A 12,893-nucleotide genomic window follows, 5' to 3' on the forward strand; every position below is an offset into this window, starting at 1 on the left:
AAAACTCTATCTTCTCCAAGAGCCAGGCAGGTAAGAATGTAAATGATTAAGTTAATGTGGGTAACAAAGATAAAATGTAGTGAAAAGAAGGGCCATCTGTACCACAATGTTCATAGCAGCAAGGACTACAATCGCCAAACTGTGGAAAGAGCCAAGGTGTCCCTCAACAGAGGAATGCATAAAGATGTGGTCCATGTATACAATCAGAAAGGAAGAAAACTCAACTTTTGTGTCAGCATAAACGAAACTGGAGGAGATTATGCTGAGTGAAATAAGCACAGAGAGTCAATTATCATATGGTTTCACTTACTTGCGGAGCATAAGGAATAACATGGAGGACATTAGGAGAAGGAAAGGAAAAGTGAATTGGGGGAAATCAGAGGGGGAGACAAACCTTGAGAGACTGTGGACTCTGAGAAACAAACTGAGGGTTTTGGAGGAAAGAGGGATGGGGGGGTGAGCCTGGTGGTGAGTATTAAGGAGGGCACGTATTGCATGGAGCACTGGGTGTGGTGCATAAATAATGAATCATGGAACACTGAAAAAATTAAATTTTAAAAAAGATAATGTGGGTAAGGCGGAGTTCCTCATGATCCCTTCAAATAGATGAGCCATTGCGCATCTCAGGCCAGTAACAGCCTTGAGGAAACTGAGGGTCAACATTGCTTGGTCTTGCGGTTTTTCATGAGAAGACTTAAATATGGAATTCTATGGGAAATCTTTCTATTTTTGAATGTTGGCAGTCATTGAAAAAATTTTTATCTAGTAAGCATGGGAACGAGAACATCTGGCTCATGGGCCCCCAGCTTGAAATAAATGTTGTATATGTTCCTATCTTTCTGTTTATCTTCAGTTTCTTCCGAAGGACAGACTATTGTTTACTTTCTCACAAAATGCAGTAATGACCCCATGTATTTTGTACATTTTACAGTTTAGGGTGACATGTGTGGTTAGGATAGATATCATCATTCCGGTTTTACTCTTGAAACCGCTAAGGCTGTAAGTAGAAGTACTTAAACTTGCACCCAGGTTCTTGTGAAACAGGGTGCTCTATCACGAAACTTCAGGCAGTTTACTTCTTTCAAAACTCCTCACCAGCTTGTTATTTATCATTTATCTAGATAAATTATTTTTCCCTTTCATCAGAGAAAGCTGAGTTTCTCAATTCCCCACACCTCCTTTTGTTGGTCAGGGAGGAGAAAAAAAAATCATTACCTATGCAGAACTATAGAAGCAGATTTGTGTATTTAGCTCTAATAGATGCAGTAACCAAGGAATTTAAATCATATAATATTTTCCATCTTCCCAGAGATGGATAAACTCTTTTTTTCCCCCCTGAGGGAACTTTTAACTTAAGAATGTGTTTAAATCCCCTTGGCATGTCAGAGTAATCATTAATGTTTACAGTTGCTATAGCAACTAGAAATGCTGGCGATTGAGTAGGAAAAGAGCCTGGGAGAGGAAGATAAGCTGTGTCAATTATTGAACATCTGTCAAACATTTAGCCAATTTAAAGTGACAGGCAAAATGCTTGAAATCGAAGGTGGGTAAAATGTATTTTTACAAACATTTACTTAAGAACATCAGTTTTGTATTGTTTTGCCACTAGTGGAGAGGGGTAATTAACTTTCACTTTCATCCACATAGAGGAGGTATTTTCTATGAGTAAGATATGTTTGTACATGTGATTTTTAACTCTATCATAATATTAACCCACCTCTACTGGATTTACTTTAATGCATCTTGGCCTCTTTTGCATATACTATTTCATTTAGTCGCATGGCAATGCACAGATTTGGTAAACTATATCCATTTTGTAGAATTTTATATTTTATGGGGACAGAGAGGTGAAAAAGTGGGTTTTAAAATGTCTGCCTGGGGCACCTGGGTGGCTCAGTGGGTTAAAGCCTCTGCCTTCAGCTCAGGTCATGATCCCAGGGTCCTGGGATCGAGCCCCGCATCGGGCTCTCTGCTGAGCAGGGAGCCTGCTTCCCTCCTCTCTCTGCCTGTCTCTCCGCCTACTTGTGATCTCTGTCAAATAAATAAATAAAATATAAAAAAAAAAAAGTCTGCCTGTTCATTCAGGGCTCTCCTCTTCCCATGATAGCCACTACTCATTTATGCAGAGGTAGCATTCTACCTATTTGTCGCGTGTCTCCAGGACCCACCCTGATACCCATACCCCAATGGACATCCTAGATCAATTTGTCTCCTTTTGCCTCAGGTCTCATCGCATCCTCAGAACCCTAACTTAGCATTCTGGAGAGCCAATACCAATTAGGGAGAGCTCCTCAGTCAAGTTGAAATCTATTTGCACTCCCTGTCTAATAATGATTTCTCACCTTTGCTTGGTGTTTTCTCATTTACAAATCGTTTTCACGTATATGGTCTTATTCGGTCATCAGGCTTCCAACGTGAAGGTTATCCCTTCTTTACATGTGAGAAAATTGAGGCTTAGAGAAATTAAGTAATTTGGCCAAGATCACAAAAGGAGATGGAGGACACCTCCTCCGCTACTGTCTTTCTACTACACTATATGAGAAAAGAGCAGTGGGTATAAAAACCAAGGTCATGGGTTCCAAGTGCTGCCTAGTCACTTGCTAACTACAAACCAAACCAAACCAAGAAAGGTTAATTCCTCCCTAGGTACCTCTCCCTGTTCCTAAAAGGAGAGTGATAGACAGATGATCTCTAGGATACTTTCCAGCTGTAGTCTGTAATACACGAGTTCTAAATACAAAGTTGCTGCTACGTTTCCCAAATACAGCCTCTGTTTATCATCGCCCTCTTCCTCAGTTTCTAGAAGCTGAGAGAACAAATTAGTTTTAAGTTATAATTTTGCTACTTCAAGTATAAGTATACTAGCACTGTACAAATGGTCAGATTTAATTTTTTGGGTTAGTTTTCTTTAATGCTAAGTTTTAATAAGTCATTATTCTTTGTGTTCCTCAGTTTCCTTTCCTGGAAAATAGATATTGCCTCCTAGAGATGAACCAAATGATTAACATAAATGAAAATAATCTCAGAAAAATGAGTACTATACTAAGATAAAATGTCATTGTAGCTTTATTAATCACAAACCCTGATCTGGTCAGATAATATAAGTGGATGATTTAGAATGGATCTTTACAGGGAAGTTGAATGAATATATAGATCATCAAATAGTTATTTTTCCAATCCTTTATCAATGATAACAATAAATATTGAATGCTTGAATATGCTGGACACTGTGCTAACTGTAATAAGGCACTTAGCTTACAGCATTGCCCTTGATCCTCTCAACCACCTATAAAGTGTAGTATTATCCCCACTTTTCAGATAAGAAAATTGACTCTTAGATAATTTAAGTAGCCTGTGTCTTACAGAAATGGCAAAGTAAGACTTTAGGACCAGAGAGATATGTCTAACTCCAACTGCTAGGGTACATATTTGACCAGTTATAGAGAATACTCTTAAAATATCTCAGGTGAGGATATTTAATTTTAACACACACACACACACACACACACACACCAAATAAAAAGCTGTGATTAGCAGATGTTATTTTCCTCTGAAAACGCCTCTCAAAGCTGCCTCCCTCCCCAGCCCCCTGTCTTTGCTGTATTACCGTAAAAGAGATACAAGAGTCATTGGTAAGAATCCACTATTTCTAAGAGTCAGTTTTAAGTAGTAAATGGGGTGGGAGATTAGTATACAATTATTTTTCAAAGGACACTGAGAGGAGACTTAAAACAGTGTAAGAAGAGGACACTGCTAAATGGAATAGGGGAGGTGGGATAAGCCTCTAACTAGAAAAAAGAGATGACAAGGGTTTATATAGTAGTCAAGACACTTGATCATAGAGGACAGAAACTCAATATCCACTAGGGAACTTTTTTTAATGAACAGATTTACTGATTTTTAAAAAGCAGGTTATATGAAAGACAAGAATGCTCCCTCCATGTTGGTTTTCTTGGGTAACTCAGATGCCACCTGCATTCACTTGTTCTGCCTCTCAGCCCTGAGTCCTGGGTTTATCCTCTCAGACCCGCTTGTCCATAGCATATTGCACATGGGCAGAAGGCACTTTGCTGTGCAGCCCCGGAATCTCCAAACCTGAGGAAAAATGGCCCCTTTTTGCAGGGGTTTGAATTTTAGAAGTTTTTGACTGGCTGGTTTGTGTCCTAGGACTCTTCTTGAACACTGTGCCTTAGGGGATGAGGTAATCGGATTGGTCTAGCTCAAAACTTATACCGATTCCTGTGGCCAACCTTTAAAGAATGACAGCTTGGTACTATGAGAACCAATTGAAGATGTATTGCCAAGAAGAGAAGCCTGCTTTTTACGGCAAGGCAAGGAGGGAAGAAAAACTCAAGAACGATTAAAGTTTCCTTTGGTTCTGCCCACCGCATCTCAAGGCAGAACTTGACTATTAGTCAGTGAATATCTTTTTATTTATTTTATTTATACCTTTTAAAGGTATAAATAAAAATAAATACTTCTGTTTAGGAACGTTTTTAATAGACCACGAGGCCAAATGCTTTTGTTATTCGTTTTAGTTAGCCATTGGCAAAATACAGAGAAGAGGTGGGAAAAAGCATCTTGGATTACAGTGAAGACTAGTATTTGCTTGGCAGATTTGATTAAGGGTTAATTTGGGCTAAGAATTTAAATGTCAGTTGTTTGAATTTTGATCACATCTTTAATTGAGGAGGGTGTAGAATTGTTTAATAATCTGATGAAAAGGCTGTGTATTAGTGACTTGCGTGGGAGTTGGTGACATTGCTTGAAAACTTTGTTCTGTTAGTCATATTACTGCTTGAATCCTTTTAAAAATGTAAATAATTAGAGTTTAACTGACATTTTCTACCATTTACTCAAAATTTTAATCATTCCTACGAATGCATTTCAGTTCCCACATTGAGTATTTTTTTTTCCTTTCTCCCCAGAAATTGCTAAGCCTAAAGTAATAAGACAGATTTTGATTATGTTGTGACAAAAAGCACAAATTGCATTAATGATGATTTGTGGGGCCCTTTCATAGAAAATATCTTTAAATGTTGATATACGAGTGACCTGTATATCCTGATATTTCAAGATTTAACTGGTTACTGAGTTCTCTGAAATTCTGAACATCTCTTGAGTGACATACCTGTTCAGGTACTGTGGCATACAAAAGCAAACAGGAGGGTGCTGATCCCTGCCACATTTCCCATTGTAGTTATTTCAGCAAAGGGCCTGGCAATGTCAGTCATGATAACCCCTGCACCCACCTTGTTACTGGCTCAATTAAGCTGAAAGTGGCTGTGGCAATGGCTTCTAGCATGGAAAGAGGAATCTTTGCCAAAGTACCATTTCAATCCTAAGTCTAATTCCACTGGTTTTCTCTGTGGTCCTAGAATAGATCATGTGTTTTCCTATGTCTCATTTTCCCTGCGCCAATGGAACTAATCTTTATTCAACTTATTTCCAAAAACGGATAGAGGCAACAAATGAGATAATGAATACTAGAGTGTTATGAAGTGTCAAAATTTGGTTCTGCTCATGTATTTGTAAGGGTAGATATGAAAATCTGGCTCACCAAACCCAAGTTTATTTCCTCCTACAAGTAAATATTGTAGTCCAGGGATGACTGCCACTTTCAAGTACCCACAATCTGGCCAGGCCACACAGGTGCCATCTGATTTCATTGCCACATGTCATTTAGCCTGTTGTGTTATATGGGCTAGCCATCTCTGCATGCCTACCTCTCTGCTTTTACTGAGTCTTTCTCTTAGGTATTTGGAAGATTATGAATTAGTCATCTTCTTTTACTACCATTTTGTAAACTCAGTAATACTGCATCAGAGAGTTAGAAGAAAAAAAAAGTGGGGAAGGGTTTTTTTTGTTTTTGTTTTTGTTTGTTTGTTTGTTTTTAGAGAAAATACTTAGGCATTCTGATTTGAAAAATATGGGTTCTGGGGCACCTGGGTGGTTAAGTCATCTGTCTTCAGCTCAGGTCATGATGCCAGGGTCTTGGGATCTAGCCCCGCATCGGGCTCCCTGCTCCGTGGGAAGCCTGCTTCTCCCTCTCCCAATCCCTTTGCTGTGTTCTCTCTCTCTCTCTCTCTGTGTCTCTCCCTGTCAGATAAATAAATAAAATCTTAAAAAAAAATGTGGGTTCTGATTTTATAGATTTTCTGTCCTCTAATTTCAGTGATTCTGATTTGCAGTCAGTGGTCTGATGGATACATTGTATTCTCTTCTTTACAGATAACTTCTTTCTCACTAATACTTTTGGCCTGGAATTCAGTAATGAGTTGTTGCTCTAGGAAACTTGTAACATTTGGAATTCCAATTCAGTTCAACTAATATTCACTAAGTTGATTATGGAATGTGAGGGACAAAGCATATGTTCCCCTGCCATATGTATTCTTGTCCATAAGTAATACTCAAATCTGTTATCTGGAGAAGAAACAAGCAATTGAGCCATTGTAATAAAGGAAAAACAAAATTTTAATATGTGAAATACTGTGTAGTTGCCATGAGACAGAAAAGAAACACATGCTCATTTGGTTGTTGAGGAGAGACCACATGTATTTTCCAAGAGGGAAAATGGCTCTTTACAAAAGGTAGTGATTGAGAAAAGCAGAAGTTGGAAGGCATCCTGAGAGAGAATACCTAAGCCTAAGCAGGGAGAATTGAAAAGCATAGAGCATATCAGGGGATCAGTGACTGTTTTTCCACTCTACCTTAAGCAACCCTACTTAGCAGGACAAACATTTCTTAAAATACAGTTTTGTTGGAAGGCTAAATCACAAAAAAGTGAAAAAACAAGAGCTCCCTGCTTAAAGCCAAGACAGGTGGGCAGAGCCTTCCTGCAATGCCTTATCTTTGCATTTAAAGGTGACTTCAGAGGGAATAGATATGTATTGTATGACAAAGTAATCAAAGTAATCAGCCTCTCTGATGTTCTGCAGAGCCTAGCTTGAAGAGTACACCCCCAGAAAATGGACTTACATGGAGAGAGGAGTAGAAAGTTAAAACTAGATGATTTGAAGTCCTGCTTTGGAAGGACTTGCCTACTAGCTTAACGTATTTTATTTGATCCAAGTTGCAGTGGATATCACAGAGGACTTGTGTGGCAAGGAGGAACATGATCCAAAACTATTCTTTAGACAAATTAATCTGGCAATGGTATGTGGGTTGGCCTGGAAAGTTGGCAAAATGGCCGGATGTTCTTAGGCCAATGACAGGTAATGGTGAGATGGGCACAGAAGCAAAAAATCCCGTGAAATTCTAATCCACGGGATTTGGATAACTGATTGGCTATGCTTTCCTCCAACAGTACCTTCCCCCAACATTCCTAGAGAGAATCTGAAATCAGGCAGAAGGCATTGTTGAAGGGGACATAAGCATTAAGCTGAAGGAGTTAGATCTTATTTTCTTCTGTTCACTTTCCACCTGAGGGAAAGTGGCATTCTCTCTGGAATGGGGCATTGAACTTTGATAGCTCTCTCGTTAACTGTTAAGCAGTTTTCACATTGTCTGAAGTATTTTATACATGACTGTCAAAGGTATCTATGCTTCAAGCAAGCATACTTACCAAATGAGCTATGGATATTGTATTTGAGGTCTTCATAAAATACGGTGATACCTTTGATTTCTTTAAGTGCCAGATTTTTAACAAATAACTGAAATAAGTATCCTTTAATCCCAATGAGCAGTATTTTTATCTGCCCTCGATAGTCCAGTCAAGTTGCCTCTCTCCGCTGTAGCCTTGCCCATTTGACTATGCTGAGTGGGCTGGACCACTGCTGATCACAGACGTACAAAGCTCTCTTGTTGACCGTGTGTAGTTTCAGTTCCACCCCTGCCTTTATTCCATTAGCTCACATTTATATTCTCAAGTACCATTTTCATACTAACAAAAACATGCAGCTAGGTGTCAATGCCATTTCTTTGGCTTCCTTCTGTATTCCAAAACAGGTCATAAGCTAAATTGCCTACCGAGCCTTGTGGGCCAGTATAAGAAGTAGGGATTGGTAGAAACTGTGACAAAATGGAGACCACCTGCTCTCTCCTAAATGGCAAGCCGGTACTCAGTTCTGCCAGTTGTTTCCCTGATGGAATGAGATTAATGTGTTTCAGTCCTTGAAAGCAGTGTTTCTTCAAGTAGGATGATGTCCAGGCCAGCAGCAGCAGCACGACCACCACCTGAGAACTTGTTTCAAATTCAGATCCTTAGTCCCCACCCCAACTTTCTGAATCAGAAACCTGATGTAGGGTGGAGCATTCTGTGTGGTAACAAGGCATTCTAGTGATTCTGAGCTCACTCAAGTTAGAGAACCGTTAGTGTAGCAGATGCCATGCTGAACCTCTCTAATTCCTCTTGAGGACTGATAACTAAGAGTTGTGTTTGAGTTTCAAAAAAGTCCCAATATGGAGATGTTTATTTGATTTTTACTGTTTTTAAAGCATGCAAAACCATAGAAGACATGCATGCTTATGCAAGCTAAATCCATTCTGTGTGCCATCAGTTCCCAGCCTCTACTTAAGAGTCTGAAAGTGCTAACAAGAAGGATGCTGTTCTGTAGAAAAAATATATGGATTTTTTCCCTTCGTGGATGAAAGTTTGCTGACATCAGACCTAGACAATATTTCTCAAACTTTTTTTCTGATATATTTCTGAGAGCAAAGGAGAGTCAGCATGTCCCCCTAGGAATGTGGGAACACATCCTGAAGCAATCAGCTACAAGTATATGATTTTGTTGAAGCCTTTCCTTATACATTTAAGATTTGTGTGAGTTTTATATCTATTCCATATATACTCCTATTTGGCTTATGATCGAGACAATGTGTTAAATTGCCTTCAAGTTAAATTCCTTAACTTAAGCCTACAGAATTTTAAAGAACATATATGCCCTTCAAAAATGCTTAATCTACTCAATAAGATAGAGGCAAGAAAACAAGAAGTAACCCATAAAATGGAGGAGACTTTAAGTTATACACAAGAGCAATATGCAGTCTATATACTTGAGAAGAAAATGTCCATTTTTTCCATCTTGCTTCCCATCTCTCCACTGCCTCATCTGCGTGACCAAAGAGCATGTACTAGATAATCATTGACTACACTGAGTGAATAGTCAGGAGGCTTATTTTTAGAAGTGCTTGCCACTAGTTTGCATGGGATTAAGCACTTTCCTAATCCTTGCCTCATGTGATCACCACTTCATTTTTCCTAAATCACTTCTACAAAGATGGTAAAGAGTTTTGACCTTACGTGCCAGCACCAGCTGCTTGGAGGTAACTATATGAAGCACTGTATTGACAATGATCATGAATTGAGGTAGCAGAGTCAATTATCGGTGTCAGCTGTGGGTACAGGAGTAGCTATTGGTGGTCCAAATGGACAGATGCATGCTGTCCCCACTCCACCCAGCACCACTTTCTCATGAGAAACAATTTCTGAACGCTGATAAGTCCTGCTTATTGCTGCAGATTGTCTAAACCAAGTTCTCTGAGCTACAACACAACCTATATTGTAAAGGTCCATGGTCATCATTGGAGGTATTCAGTGCCCACCGGTATGTGTTGTACTTAATCGAGGTACAGTTTCTGTTCTATTCCAGCCCTTCAGATTTCAGCTTTTTCCAGATACCTCCTCTTTCCTTCTGTTTCACAAAATTCTGTTGACTATATGACAGTTCAAATATGACTGTATATGGATCATTTAGGGTCTTAATATAATTAGAGGTCTTATCCAGACGCATCGTCACTTAGAAGTCAGTCTTTTGGCCACTTCCTCTTGGAATAACACAAATCTTTTAAATGACAATACCCTCTTCTTCAAGGCTCTCCTGCCACCTGTTTAATGATGCAGAATCACTAGTGCCTGTTTAGTGCTCAAGGTTTCTGGTACCATTCTTAGTTTCTCTGAAACTAATTAGGTTTCTCACAATTTATAACATCTCCCTTTCCCTGAGTTAATAGAAAGACCAAATACTCATCAATCCATTTATAAGCAAAAACAAAAACATAGTCACAAAAGTTGACATCAACATGTTTGATGTTCAGTGTGACTGGGCAGGGCAAGTATTCTTTTTATTATTTCTACTTTTCAGATGAGAAAACTAAGGAATGGAAATTACTTTCTAGCCGATAAGCTAAAGCCAACACTCAGTCCAGATATTTTGACAACAAATCAGGGATCTCTGAACTGAGTTATGCCTTTTTTCCCTTTGCCGAGGCAAACTACCAACAGGATCTAATCCCTGTGTTTACTCCCATTGCTGAGCTGAGCTCCATGCTTTTGTGCAAGGTTGATGTTTAGTAAATCTTTGGCCAAGAATTAAACTAGTGAATGTACTCGTCTAACCCAGTTTATCTGTAGAATCACTTAAGATACATTTTTCACATTTACCTGCTTCGAACCCTATCTCAGTTTAAACTCTAGTTCCAAACACTGTATAAAAAGTAGACTAGATGTTGATAAAACTATCTAAAAATAAGGAGACTCTTGTGCCATTTAAATAATTTACCAAAGTAAAAATGGTTATAGCCGAAAGACTGGAATCCAGATATCTTGACTGTTAATTTTACTATCTTTCTTCTACATAACACAACAGAGCTGAGTTCAAATAACCATAGTGTAGTATTTGTATATGTGTGTTTGTGTGTGTGTATGTGCATACGTGCACACATGCGCATGTGTGTAAAGTTCTAGTTCTGAGGGTACCAGTCTGGCTCAGTTAGTGGAACATGTGATTCTTGGTCTCAAGGTTGTGAGTTTGAGCCCCACACTGGGGGGTAGAGATTACTTAAAAAAATTTTTTTAATTTAAAGAAAAGTTCTAGTTCTGATTTTGTCAATAAACACCTATATATTGTTAGCAAGTTACTCAGTATATTTGGATCCCCCTTTGTCATTTGTCAAATTAGGATGTTGGATTTGATGTTACACGTAGAGAATTGTGGGATTTTAATGCTGAAAGATACTTAGAGACCACCTAGTTGTACTCCCTCACCTACAGATGAGGAAATTTACAGATAAGGAAAACTGGTCTTTTCTAGCTCCAAAATAAATTCAGAGGGGAACATATGGGTTCCTAACAGAATCAGCTCTTCCAATACTGTGACTACCCACTTACCAAATGTGTGGTTGTGATCCACGCATGTAGTTTCTCCAGATTTAATTTTCCGACTCTGTAAAATTGACGGGGTCATCCTAAGGTTCCTTTCACATTTGAAACTTTGAGGATTAAGAAAGGCATATTTGAAAACTGACATTTGTCTACCCCTGGGACAGGACTCAGAATGTCATGAAGCATAACATAACTCTAGAAAGAAATTAGCAACAGGAACACGTTAAGAGCATCCATCCAAAGGACTCTGATCACAGGGTGAATTTGCTCAATGAATACTTAAATGTGAAAACTGTTTGATTGATGTCTTATTTGAAAACGAATAACCTGGTGTTCTTTGCCCTTGGCCAAAGAAATGGAAAAAAGAACCAAGTTAGGGTGAAGTTTTATAGTTAATTTCCTGTAGATTTGGATGCTACAAGTCAGAAAACCATCACTAGGTCCTTCTTAAGTATCACATAACTAGTTTCAGTATTTTTCAATTGAGCATCAGAAGCTTCATAATCTATTAAATATTGTATTCCAAGTATCTGTTTACTGAGTTGTTACAAATTGCCAATGGGACAGGAACTGTTTGTCACTTCCAGAGCAATTAATGTGTGAAAACTTATCAAAAGAAATCTGTCAAGTTTGAGTAAGTATAAATATTGCATGGAAGTCCCTAAGGAAATCAAACTGAGTGGGATACATTTTTGCTCATGGCAGCGCATGAGAATTTATTTTGTTTTATTTACTTGGCTCTATTTTTCAGGATGTTGATAGCATTTCATGTAACCCAATGGATTAATCTTTGGCTCTGATAAAAATAGACTTTGATTCTTAGGGGAAAGCTAGAGTATCTGTTGAGTGATACAATAGTACTGGCTCCTTTCTTTCAAATTTTAAGAGCTCTTATTTGCTTCCTGGCTGGAGCACTGGAATGGAAGTATAGCTAAAAGGACTATTATGTAGAGATCTTCCTCTGCTTCAGATGGGGTCACATCCCAATTAATCCATCATAAGTAGACAATGTATTTCATACACCTAACCCACCGGCCATCATCACTTAGCCTAGTCTACCTTAAAGGTTCTCAGAACACTTACATTAGCCTACATTAGGGCAAAGTCCTCTGACACAAAGCCTATTTTATCATAAAGTATTCAAGAGCTCATGTAATTTATTAAATACTATACTTGAAGCAAAAAACAGAATGTGTGTATGGGTACAGAATGGTTGTAAGCATATCAATTGTGGACCCTCCTGATGGCATGGCGACTGGGAGCTGCGGCTGCAGCCCCCGCCCAGCATCACAAGAGTGTGTAGGACAGTCTCTCGCCAGCCCAGGAAGAGATCCAAATTCACATTTTGAAGTATAATTTCTCCTGAATACATAGTTTCATACCATCATAAAGTCAAAACATCAAAAGTCAGGACCATCTGTAGTCTACTTTACCACTTTTTTGACTCTCCAACCTTATCCTTTCTAGGCTTCAGTTTTTTCATATCTTTAAAATAAAGGACAAGTGATCTATTGGATAATTTTTAGCTTCACTAACCCATCTTACCTGCATTGATGTCTCCATTATCATTACATTATCTTTCTCATGCTCCTTCCTCATTGTCCTGGACAAATAAAAACACAGTATTTACAGGTAGTGACATTTGCTATAAAGAAAAATAAATTGGTATCTTTTATAGAGATGTCCCCCTTTCAGGGGACTGGGCATTTAGGTCAATATGATCTCACCAGTGTAGCAATCAAGACTTTTTGAACGACCTTTGCACTTTAGGACTCAATGGTATTTACAAAGG

The 12,893-nt window shown here is 38.6% G+C and overlaps 1 protein-coding gene across 5 annotated transcripts in view; it reads left to right on the top strand.

Annotated features, from left to right (window-relative positions):
* The window catches only part of CNTN4 (contactin 4), a 936,335-nt gene that overhangs the window by 725,089 nt on the left and 198,353 nt on the right, over window positions 1-12,893 (top strand). The window lies entirely within an intron of this gene.

This window comes from Mustela putorius, unplaced genomic scaffold (genome assembly GCF_011764305.1).
Source record: "Mustela putorius furo isolate JIRA1106 unplaced genomic scaffold, ASM1176430v1.1 tig00003850_pilon_pilon_pilon, whole genome shotgun sequence".
In the NCBI taxonomy this organism is placed as follows: Eukaryota; Metazoa; Chordata; class Mammalia; order Carnivora; family Mustelidae; genus Mustela; species Mustela putorius.